Source organism: Thalassophryne amazonica, chromosome 10 (assembly GCF_902500255.1).
Source record: "Thalassophryne amazonica chromosome 10, fThaAma1.1, whole genome shotgun sequence".
NCBI classification, from domain to species: domain Eukaryota; kingdom Metazoa; phylum Chordata; class Actinopteri; order Batrachoidiformes; family Batrachoididae; genus Thalassophryne; species Thalassophryne amazonica.
Genome location: NC_047112.1, coordinates 31389183 through 31401578, shown reverse-complemented (window position 1 = coordinate 31401578; position 12396 = coordinate 31389183). Strand labels below are relative to the sequence as shown.

The window sequence follows — 12396 nt, the reverse complement described above, 5'->3', positions numbered from 1 at the left end:
AAGTTTCTGTAGGAAGTATTTTAGATATACAGTGGTCCCTCGCTATTACACGGTTCACCTTTCGCGGCCTCGAAGTTTCGCGGATTTTTTTTTGAGCAACTTTACCTGCTTTTTTTTTTTTAACAGCACATTGTGTTCTGTGTCCTTATCAGGCGGGCTGGTCGGCATCACCACGACTGCTCTCACTGCCTCCGATGCGCTTACTGAGTCTGCGGGCTCGGTAAGCGCAGCAGCGGGCCACTCACACCGCCCTCCTGTCTGCTGTGCGGAGCTGCGCCAAATCTGGCAACAGGTCCAGAGATTACGTTCGCTGTTTTGATGCGGACATTGACCGTAGCCGCAGAGCTCCGTGGCCACCGAGAGAGGACTTGGATTCTTTGCAGGTCCCGCATCCGTACCTCCGGAGGCAGTGAGTGAAGGGAGAGTTCTGCATGTGTCTGTTCATAATCTTCTCGCTCAGAAGAAAAAAAGAGAGTGTTTACACAGGAGAGAAAAGTGAGAAAATGTTAATGCCTGTTTGAGAAAAGTGTATAAAGTGTGTAGTGAGGGATTTTACAGCCTTAAAACATATATAATAATTGCAAAAAATAGCGCTGACTACTTCGCAGATTTCGCTTATCGCAGGTTATTTTTAGAACGTAACTCCTGTGATAAACGAGGGACCACTGTAGTGTCAAGTGGGAGGGGGAAGTGTTGGCTTTTTAAATACTTAAAAGGCACTAGACTCATCAAGAGGATTTTAATACTGCTATAATAGTCTGATGCAGAAGGTAGCAGCAATGCAACAATAAGGATGCCTGCTGCTGTTAAACACCATAGAAGATGATGACGGTGTGCTTAATTTGTTCACAGGGGAACATTTTGAGAAGGAGTGCATTTCCAAAATGCTACAAAAAAAACCCTCACCAAAAAATAAGTACTTAATTTACTCATATTTGGAGTTAGTTTGAGTCAGTCTGGGTAAAGCGTCTGACCCATTGATTGAGTAGCTAAGGTTAAGCTAACGTTAGCCGATAAACAGCGGTGCACTAACATCATGTTTTATTTTGAAGATTACTCACTCACCTCAGAAAAATTTGGAGAAGCTCCACTGGTCAAGCTGGGTGTGTGTATACGTATATCCAAAAGTGAAGAATTTTGGATAAAGTGTGTCTCTGGCTACGCCCGTCCAACTAGCTGAAAAAAGCTCCTCCCAGCAGGTTGACGTTCATCACTTGTTTTTCTGTTTTTTGCTCCTAATTTTGTTGTTGTGACTCACAGACTGTGTGCACTGACGACCCCCCCACCAAAAAAAGAACCCGGATTTGCATGATTTACAAGAGCCTCATTTTCAGGTCAGAAAAGCCAGATTCATCCAGAAAAATCACACCCCCGTAGATCCATCACGTTTTGAAGACCATTCTTATGCTGTACTGGGCTTCACTTCTACTGTTTGTACAAGACACACTATAAAAAAAAAAGCTCTCACTTTGCTCCTCAAAATATTATCTTTGGAAAATCTGTCCACCTAATGAGCAACACTAGTCATGTGACTGCAACCTTGCAAAATATACATTTTAACAATTTTTAGGTATTCACCATCAAAGTCCACAAAAAACAATGATTTTACACTGTAAAAAAATTACATTTCCCCCCATTCATTTTAGGAGCGTGACCTAAGATGATGTCACCAAAATCCATATTCCTCACAACTTGAGGTTTCTGAGCTTGTATCAGAGACAGGTGAAATCAAGCTAATTTCTCCATGTTTATAACTTAATTTCTCTGGGTATATAGCACCAAAAATAAAATTATTATTGTTATTATTAAAAGTAGTATGTAGGACCTTTAATTCAGTGGACATTTAATCAAGGTGACCTTTAAACAGTAATATTTTTTGAGCCTACAACCCCTAGCAAAAATTATGGAATCACCGGCATCAGAGGATGTTCATTCAGTTGTTTAATTTTTTAGAAAAAAAAGCAGATCACAGACATGACACAAAACTAAAGTCATTTCAAATGGCAACTTTCTGGCTTTAAGAAACACTATAAGAAATCAAGAAAAAAAAATTGTGGCAGTCAGTAACGGTTACTTTTTTAGACCAAGCAGAGGGAAAAAAATATGGAATCACTCAATTCTGAGGAAAAAATTATGGAATCGTGAAAAACAAAAGAACGCTCCAACACATCACTAGTATTTTGTTGCACCACCTCTGGCTTTTATAACAGCTTGCAGTCTCTGAGGCATGGACTTAATGAGTGACAAACAGTACGCTTCATCAATCTGGCTCCAACTTTCTCTGATTGCTGTTGCCAGATCAGCTTTGCAGGTTGGAGCCTTGTCATGGACCATTTTCTTCAACTTCCACCAAAGATTTTCAATTGGATTAAGATCCGGACCATCTGCAGGCCATTACATTGACCCTATGTGTCTTTTTGCAAGGAATGTTTTTGCAGTTTTCGCTCTATGGCAAGATGCATTATCATCTTGAAAAATGATTTCATCATCCCCAAACATCCTTTCAATTGATGGGATAAGAAAAGTGTCCCAAAATATCAACGTAAACTTGTGCATTTATTGATGATGTAATGACAGCCATCTCCCCAGTGCATTTACCTGACATGCAGCCCCATATCATCACTTACTGTGGAAATTTACATGTTCTCTTCAGGCAGTCATCTTTATAAATCTCATTGGAACGGCACCAAACAAAAGTTCCAGCATCATCATCTTGCCCAATGCAGATTCGAGATTCATCACTGAATATGACTTTCATCCAGTCATCCACAGTCCATGATTGCTTTTCCTTAGCCCTTAACCTTGTTTTTTTTTCTGTTTAGGTGTTAATGACGGCTTTCGTTTAGCTTTTCTGTATATAAATCCCATTTCCTTTAGGCGGTTTCTTACAGTTCGGTCACAGACGTTGACTCCAGTTTCCTCCCATTCGTTCCTCATTTGTTTTGTTGTGCATTTTCGATTTTTGAGACATATTGCTTTAAGTTTTCTGTCTTGACGCTTTGATGTCTTCCTTGGTCTACCAGTATGTTTGCCTTTAACAACCTTCCCATGTTGTTTGTATTTGGTCCAGAGTTTAGACACAGCTGACTGTGAACAACCAACATCTTTTGCAACATTGCGTGATGATTTACCCTCTTTTAAGAGTTTGATAATCCTCTCCTTTGTTTCAATTGACATCTCTCGTGTTGGAGCCATGATTCATGTCAGTCCACTTGGTGCAACAGCTCTCCAAGGTGTGATCACTCCTTTTTAGATGCAGACTTACGAGCAGATCTGATTTGATGCAGGTGTTAGTTTTGGGGATGAAAATTTACAGGGTGATTCCATAATTTATTCCTCAGAATTGAGTGAGTCCATATTTTTTTCCCTCTGCTTGGTCTAAAAAGTAACCATTACTGACTGCCACAATTTTTTTTCTTGATTTCTTATAGTGTTTCTTAAAGCCAGAAAGTTGCCATTTGAAATGACTTTAGTTTTGTGTCATGTCTGTGATTTGCTTTTTTTTCTACAAAATTAAACAACTGAATGAACATCCTCCGAGGCCGGTGATTCCATAATTTTTGCCAGGGGTTGTACTAGGCAGGATCAGTAGCATCAATTTTGTTACTGGTCCTCCTGGTCCTAACTATTGGCACCAGGTATTTGGAAACTCAGAGCCTCCGATGGTGAGCCGGTCTTGCAGACCGAACGGTCCACTCCGCCTCCACTGTGCATGCGTCATTTTGAAGCTCAGCAGCTCGTCTGAGACAGTGTCTTCTCCAAAAGCGATCAAATGGATTAATGTGATTATTAGCTGTCAGAAGACAAGTTAAAAACTCTTAAATCATTCTAAAGTCAGTTTTAAGCAGAAACTAGGCGGTTTTAAGCAGAAACAAGGTGATACTCGGTGATGCTTTGAAATGACTGACGAGCAGTGAACACATCAGCTAGCAGCTCGTATAGCTGCGGTACTCTGATCATTTCCTCCATCTTTAATTATGAAATAATGCTGAATTTATGTGGAAATGATTGTTGTACAAAAGTTTCGGACATCTCTCACTGAGATAGATGATGACTGGAGTGCAGTTTTAAGCAGAAACGAGGTGATAATCGGTGAACTGCAGCTAATGATGCATTCGCAGTGAAGGCAGGGCAGATCGATTTTTAGCGGGGACCGTTCAGTCGGCAACACTGGCGAGCCTCAGCATAGCATTAATCATCACATCATGTACATGTATTCAATCAATATTGTATTTGTAAATCTAGGGCATGATAGAACGTTTTAATTTTGTGTTGAATGTATGCAAAGTACTAAACATTTTCTTTCATATCTTCTGCTTTCATGTGAATGCACTGTGCACCTTATACTTTGCTTTTCTGTCATTCTGGACTTGTGCTTGTCTTATGCAGCCCAAACAGCCTTTACCCTCGTTACTTAATCCACTTGTCTATTCTTGCTGTGTAATATCTCAGATTTTTTGGCAACATTTATATCTTTTGCTTCTTAGACTAATATGATCGAAATTTTATGAATGGGTCAGGGGTCTACAACCTTTACTGTCAAAGGAGCCATTTTGTCCCATCTTCCACAAATAAAATTCTTCTTCTGAATTAATAAACACAGTTTATAAAGTTTTTCTATATACAGTTTAACTATATATATTTTTTAATTGTTCTTTTTGTTTTTTTTAACAACACCAAATCAGAAAAGTTTGGATGATATGAAAAATGTGGTGGTGGAGGACCCATAATGATCCTGACATTTTCTTTGACTTCTATTTACTGCAGACTGTATGAAACCAACATATTTCATGTTTTGTGTGGTCATCTTTATTTTATTTGTTAATATATATACATTACTACATTTAAGGCCTGCAGCATTTTCCAAGAAAAAAAAAAAGTATGGGACAGGGCAGTTTATTCTAAATCTAAGAATTAATTAATCATTTTTACAGCCAACTTTCTTGAGAAGTGTCAGGGAATGAATACATGAACATTTCCAAGTCCCTGAATATTTTTAGACTTTATTTACATCAAGCATTCAGAAATACAAACAGTGTGGCAGTTCTCAAAAACTAAGTGAGGGAAGCCACCAAGACACAACTCGGAAAGAATTTTTGGCTTCTGTGGGTGTGAGTGGAGAAACTGGGAATAGTGCAACATTTTTATTTTTATCTTCATTTTACACATAGTCCCAACTTTTTGTGATTTGTGGTTGTTTTCTGTTGCATTTCTGAAATTACAGAACTGCTAGAAATAAAGTGTTAACATTTTATTGTTTTTTTTTTAAACTTAGGCCTCCCATCTTATGCATCAGCATGGACTCCCAAAATTTCCTGTATAATTTCCTGTATTGTCCATTGTGTCAATAGCATGGCCCAAGCGGAGGGTATCCCATTTGAGTCTGGTCTGCTTGAGGTTTCTTCCTCAAATCATCAGAGGGAGTTTTTCCTTACCACTGTCACCTGTGTGCTTACTCTAGGGGTTGGTAAGGTTAGACCTTACTTGTGTGAACCACCTTGAGACAACTTTGTTGTGAATTGGCGCTATATAAATGAAAATAAATTGAAAACTTTGTAGAACGAATGTAAACACCAAACTCTTATAAAGAAGGAAACAATGCACGGACATGTGTAGGCAAACTTTGATATGAACTGAACAGAACAATGCAGGTTGACTCCCCATAACTCCCCAATAAAATAAGAGGTAACTTACTTTGAAATAAATAAAACATATAACTGCAGCCTAATCACTTTGAAATTAGCAGCTTGTGTTTTTATTCTGGCTGGAGTTCATTTTAGTGTGATGAAGTCATCCTGTTTTTTCTCCTCCTCAGTCACGTTTTATGCTTGAACATAAAACTGCATAAAACTCAAGATCTAAAATAAATATCTTCAAAAATAGTATATTAAAGTTCAGAGTTTTCACCTGCTTAATGTGATTTCTGCTAACACCACTGCAGCGGCTCATGCCTCCTTTCAGCGCCCTCCCCCTCTGTCTGTGTGTGAGCCAATTATCTCCGCTCAAACACAGGTGGCTCTTTCCTTCGGAAATCTCCGCATTTTAGACGGCTTTCAGCAAGCTGTCCACTGCTTATTCGGCCGTCTTATTCGAAAATTGATTGTCCAAATGAAGGCTGGATGGCTCGCTGCCCAAAACTGCTGTAATCTCTGAAAAGCGGCTCAGTTATTTAAGGCGCAAGTTTGAAAGAAAATCGTCGGACTTGAACACTTTTAATCACAAGACCGACAAGATTTTTAACTAGACCTTGGTCTAGCAGGAAAAAATACTGATTAGACATAGGTCAAAAGTCAATGGTCCGTGACCTCAGACCTGTGGATTTCTCTACCCCTGCAGGGGTGCTGTGTGTATGGGAGGGAGGGCACACACTGTGACCGAAATAAGACACATCAATGAGTAGGGCTGTAGCTATTAAATATCTTTGGAATTGAGTATTCTATTGATTATTTGTATAAATTTTTTTTTTGCATTTTTAAACGATATCAATAATAGCAAGGCTCTCACTAAGCAATGGCACAATGTCGCTGTGTCATCATGAAGATTTCTAAGTTTAGGGTTTTCGCTCTCTCTCCGTTTTCCCAGGAAATGTTTTTTTTTTTTTCATGTTATGAGTTTCGGAGCTTTCCCGGACCGCAAGCGCAGGTGATGAGTGAACTTTTCAGTCTGCAGATGGACTACGTGTAAACATGAACACAGCCTGTGAAAAATGGCTGTGGAGTGCAGCTTTTCCACAAAAGCCACACTGATAAATCAACTGTGCACCCTGTTGATGAAAACTCTTATCAAATCTGAATAATTTAACATGATTCACTTAAAGTGCATGTCCTTTTGCTTCGTCTGTGGAGGTGGAGAGCAGACAGTGGACCAAACCGTGTTTAAAAAAAATATACAAATATAGTGCTTTGCTTTAAATGTGCAATGAGTCTATTTCAGATGATCAGCATGGACCCCCGTTCTCTTAAAAGGCTCTATTTTATTCAGTGTGCTAAAGTTGTAGTGTCAGCTGCTACACTGATTAGATATTACATTATTTATACACATGCTCTATTGCCTTCTTCTGTTTTTTTGTGGGAGAATTACAGCGCCACATACAGGCCTGGCGTATGTAATACAGCGTTAAATAAACCCTCGAGGAAACGAGTATGCCTCGCACTTTTTGTAATCGAACTGTTTGAGTTGCTTGAATAATCCTTTTAGACCTATTTATGAGACAAATATGTCGGTGCACATCCTGGACAAAGCTGTGTGTGTGTGTGCGCGCGCGCGGTTGGGGGAGCATCCCATAGTTGGTCATGATAGGTTGTTTCACCCCTTTGAGCTTTGGTAGTTCCTCTTGGTGCATGAGTTGTCACAGTGCACAGATGTGTTGACTCACCAGAAAACCTCTCATTTGAGTCCAATGGCCCTGGAAAGGGATGACAAATGATAACCTGATTGGTTTATGTCATGCTGCACCCAAAACAGACCCACAACTAATTGAGTGACTAAATACAACTCCTTTTTGTGTAGATGGACATGCCACAAGTTTAATCTCTGTGGAAACAAACTGGTACTCAGAGCTTTAATATCAGAGTCTGAAACTAGACAGCAGTCTGCAGTCTCTTCTGCAATAAGATTCTGCAATACATGTAGAATCCAAAGTTTCACTGATATGTTTATGAGATACCAGACCTGCTCGTGAGAGAATGGATGCAGCTCAAGCAGGGTGGAAAGCATTTTTCAGCCACCTGCATTTTTCATTTTTTTGACCTCAAGAAGCCTAAATTCAACTCAAACTCGAAACAGGTAGAACACAGCACACAAAGTTAATGAAGTGTAGAAATCCAAAGTTATTAAGCATACCAACCCAAATCTGGCACTCATTTGAGATCCAATCAGGAAAAAAAGAGCTGCACATAACCTGACAAGCATGCAAATTCACTGGTTCGTTTTTCGGTGTCTCATGCGCAGTCTCAACTAAACCACCTTTGACAGTTCATTAGATATGACTTGTAAAGGTATTTTTTGTTCAAAGTGTTTTTATTGCAACTTCAGTCAAATATAGTAGTACAGTACACTACAACAGCATTTTTGTAAACCTCCCTTAATCCACCCAAACACCCTGTTGCACCGTGAAACAAAATTGTAAAATAGAACCATGAGTTACAAACAAAGAGGTTATATATGAATACTAGAGTCTGCACTCCCAATGCTAAACGCCAACGTCCCTTCAAGGACAGTGACATGACGCCTCCTAACCGGGCAAAATATTGACCAAGTTCCCGGATGTTAATGCATTTTCAATGGGGATTCACAGCTGAACACACTCAGAAAAACACTCGCCAAAATATGTGTTAAAATGCCGTTCTGACCTGGATATCGAGCCAGTAAAATTATTTAACAATTTATGTCAGGAAAGTATCAAACTTACTCTGACACACACACATTCCCAAATATTAGTGTTGAAAGTTACACAGATCTGCGCTGTTAAGCTGCACTGCTGAACTGAGCTGCTGCTGCTGTGTTCAGCACGGCTCCTAAAACCATTACAATACATTTATGTGTGTGGGTGTGTATGTGTATATATATTTATATAAAGGCTGAGTGGATCCTTGTCATTTGATTGGTGCTTTGTATGTCACATGACATGGATTAATTCATCCCATTTGTGTTGCATTGCAATCAGAGTGCAGCTTGGTTCCATTTAGAGTGCAAATTTGGTTCCATACGTTTGGTACCATTGCACTCTCACGTGCACACGCACACACACACACACACACACACACACACGCATGTCCTCACATGTAATCACGCATGCACATGTGCGCGCGCGCACGTCCTCGTGCACAATTGCAGACCAGGTTGCATGTGTGTGTGTGTGTGTGTGGGACACGACTCTCCTGAGACATAATTTGAGCTAACTGACACTGCTAATTCTTGTAAGATACACACACACACACACACACACACACAAAACAAATCCACTGTGCTGTCTGTTAGCAGGAAGAGAAAGAAAACCTGGACTCATTTCTGACGTGACTTTTTTTTTTTTCGCTGCACTGAGGAGGTACACAGCTCGACCGAGCCGGGTGCAGGACAGCGATATGATTATTTGACTGAGTTAACTGACGCTGCCACACACACACACACACACACACACACACACACACACACACACACACACACACACACACACACACACACACACACACACACACACACACACACACAATCCACTCCGCTGTAAGCCCTCTGGATGCATGAAGAGCTGCTCAAATGTTGATGTGATTTTTGGCTGGACTGAGAAACTACACAAAGTCTTTTTTTTTTTTATGGAAGTCCAAAGTCAGTGCAAAGGATCATAGGACTACATGTCACAGTGGAACACCAAAATGTAAGTCCCTTAAAAAAAAAAAAAAAAAAAAAAAAAAAAAAAATTAATTAATTAATTAATTTTAAAAAAGTCCTCTGTCTTGTCGAACAATTTTAATCACTAACGACAAGTATTTTAACTACACATCGGTCTAGCGGGGGAAATATCAACTAGACATGAGTGAAAAGTTAATGGTCCGTGTCCTCGGACGATACAGGAAACATACACCTGTTTATTCACGAAATGTCTCAGACAAAGTGACAAGAATAACCAAAACCACTTACCGTATTTTCCGGACTATAAGTCGCACCGGAGTATAAGTCGCACCAGCCACTTTATCCATTATAAAGAAAAACAAACCATAAATAAGTCGCACCAGCCACTTTATCCATTATAAAGAAAAATAAACCATAAATAAGGTCCACTGGACTATAAGTCCCATGGACATACAGGTATGTTAACATGAAAAGTTCAGATGATAATATTGTGACGGCTACCGTTTTCGGATGCATATTTCACCAGTCGCAACTTGTAATCTGCAGAGTATGATTTTCTTTTTGGTGGCATTTTTTCGGGCCTTCTCCGTTGTCTTGTTATGTTATCAGTAACGTTAAAATTTTTATTTTTCTATGGTAGCCAGAAGTCGCAGGAACAGTTACACAAGCCTCGAGTGCCCTCTCGTGAGCTGCATTTTACCTACGGATATGTTTGTATTTTGCGGACCACATTGCGAGCCGAACCATGCAGCGCCTACCTGCGCAGCTCATGACCACCCAGCGGTGTCGATCCACCTCCTTCCAAGTGGAGACGCTAATCCTCCGCCGTCGCTCAGTGCTCCCATGCAGCTCTCAGCGTCAACTCTGCTCACACTGATATCCAAGGGTTGAAGCTGTCTTGTTAGCCGTCCCGGAATAAACACCATGTTCGTCTGCTTCAAACGCTTTTCACAATCATCGACGCCAGCTCCTTCCAAGTGCACACGCTAATCCTCCGCCGTCGCTCACCCAATGCTCCCACGCAGCTCTCAGCGTCAACTTAAACACTCATCACATTGATATCCAAGGGTTGAAGCTGTTCTGTTCGCCAAGCCGGAATAACAGCAAGCACCGAGTTCGTCAGCTTCACACGCTGTGGGTGAGGTGAGGAATACGCATCCAAAGTTCTGTTCTCTGATTGGTTATCGCGACCAGCGTGAACTATAGGATGGCCGTCATACTACAGTGCCCATGATGCATTGCATTTCCTTTTCCGGTGGCCATTTTAAAACATAGATCGACTCTGTCACGTAAAATTGTTTTGTTACAGTAAATTAATTGAGATCCTACCGGTATATTTTTCATTTATAAGTCGCACCGGAGTATAGGTCGCACCCCCGGCCAAAACATGTAAAAAAGTGCGACTTATAGTCCGGAAAATACGGTACTTATGGAAGGAAATGTTGTCTCCCTTCTTCCTCCGTTTGTGGCTTTGCCAACATGTGCAGCTTTCTGGAATATTTCACCTGTTTCTTGAAGAGACTAACTGAGCGTCAATGGACGCTGCCTCCTGACTTGCCCGGAATTAAAATGGCAACCACGCCTCCTTGCTGGGACACGGCTCAGTGCGAGTGCGACATCTAGTTCTCATTTATAACTGCTTTGGTTACAAATACAGAGGAAACATTAGTCCTTTAAGATGAGTAAGGGATCCACCTCTTTCACCTGATCTAATATGGGTTGCCAGATACTAAAAACTTTTTGGCACAGCCCTTAGTGGAGTATTTTATTTTCTCCAGTGACAAGTGGTGTAAGAGATCCACAAGCCAAAGTTTGAAAGATGGAGGGTGTTTTTCTTTCCATCTAAGCAGTTTCAATTTCAATTTCAATTTATTTTCATTTATATAGCGCCAAATCACAGCAGAGTTGCCTCAAAGCGCTTCACACAGGTAAGGTCTAACCTTACCAACCCCCAGAGCAACAGTGGTAAGGAAAAACTATATAGCAGTATAAGTCTTCGAGCAATAAGTGTGGCAAATGCCACCACTTCTCTCTGTTGTGAACGAATATTGGGAATCGCCGGTATAACACCAAATAATGCAATCCTAACTTCCGGTTCGATATTAATTCTCAAGGCATCTGAGATAAATTTAAATACAGACTGCCAAAATGTAATTAATTTTGAACATGACCAAAACATGAGACAGTGTTGTTGGTTCTATTTCACAATGGTCACAGATGGGATCCAATTCAGGTTTGAATTTAGCCAGTTTCACTTTTGACTAGTGAAGTCTGTGAACAACCTTAAACTAGATTACACTATGTTTTAAACAGATTGAAGATAAATAAATATTATTAATCGCAGAGTGCCATACATCATCAATTATTACAGTCCCAAGTTCCTCCTCCCACTTTCCTTTGGTACGGGCATCGAGAACCAGTTCCTTTCGGGTATCGTTAAGAAATGATTCGATCCACTGACATCAATAAGCTTTATGCTTAACGATTCTGTTATTGGTTCTTCAGAGTAGCCGTTGTTTTGGCGGGTGTTTGTCAGGAAAATGATCATTTCTCTACATTGATTACAGACCCTCCAGTGGGTCCTTAACTTTTCTGCAGCGCGGCTTTGTTTTGAACCTTGAACCAATTGAAGCGTAGTTCGCAGATTGAAGCAATGCTTCGGTCGATTGCTTTGTTTATTTCTTTCTTTCGCTTAATTTTCCCCCGCTAAAACCCTAAAGAGCATACGTCTGAGTATTATTTACCTTTTCTATGTTAAACCGACCTGTTATGGTCTTCTGAAACAGTTGATAGATGTATTTTATAAAGTAAAAACAGGAGCGATGCTAACGCGTTAGCATATCTATGGCATTTTCAATGTTAAAAGTTAGCATTTAGCAATTGCAGCCGTCATCACATTCGGGTGCATTTGTTTTCAAATTGTAATATTCCTTAAATTTATTTTTTGCTTATATATTAATAATCTAATGATTATTATATACAATTTTAGAGAAAGAGACAAAAATAACCTGAATAGAAACACAACAGAAAATATATAATAGCAACTAA

At 40.0% G+C, this 12396-nt stretch overlaps 1 protein-coding gene and 1 long non-coding RNA gene across 2 annotated transcripts in view; one reads left to right on the top strand and one right to left on the bottom strand.

Moving 5' to 3' along the window:
* Positions 1–12396, bottom strand: part of rnf11b (ring finger protein 11b) — a 50608-nt gene that overhangs the window by 20284 nt on the left and 17928 nt on the right. The gene's annotated exons all lie outside the window — the stretch shown is intronic.
* Positions 10999–11458, top strand: LOC117518558. The gene is made up of 2 exons (XR_004563022.1): positions 10999–11197; positions 11336–11458. It is a non-coding gene; the product is annotated as an uncharacterized LOC117518558 (long non-coding RNA).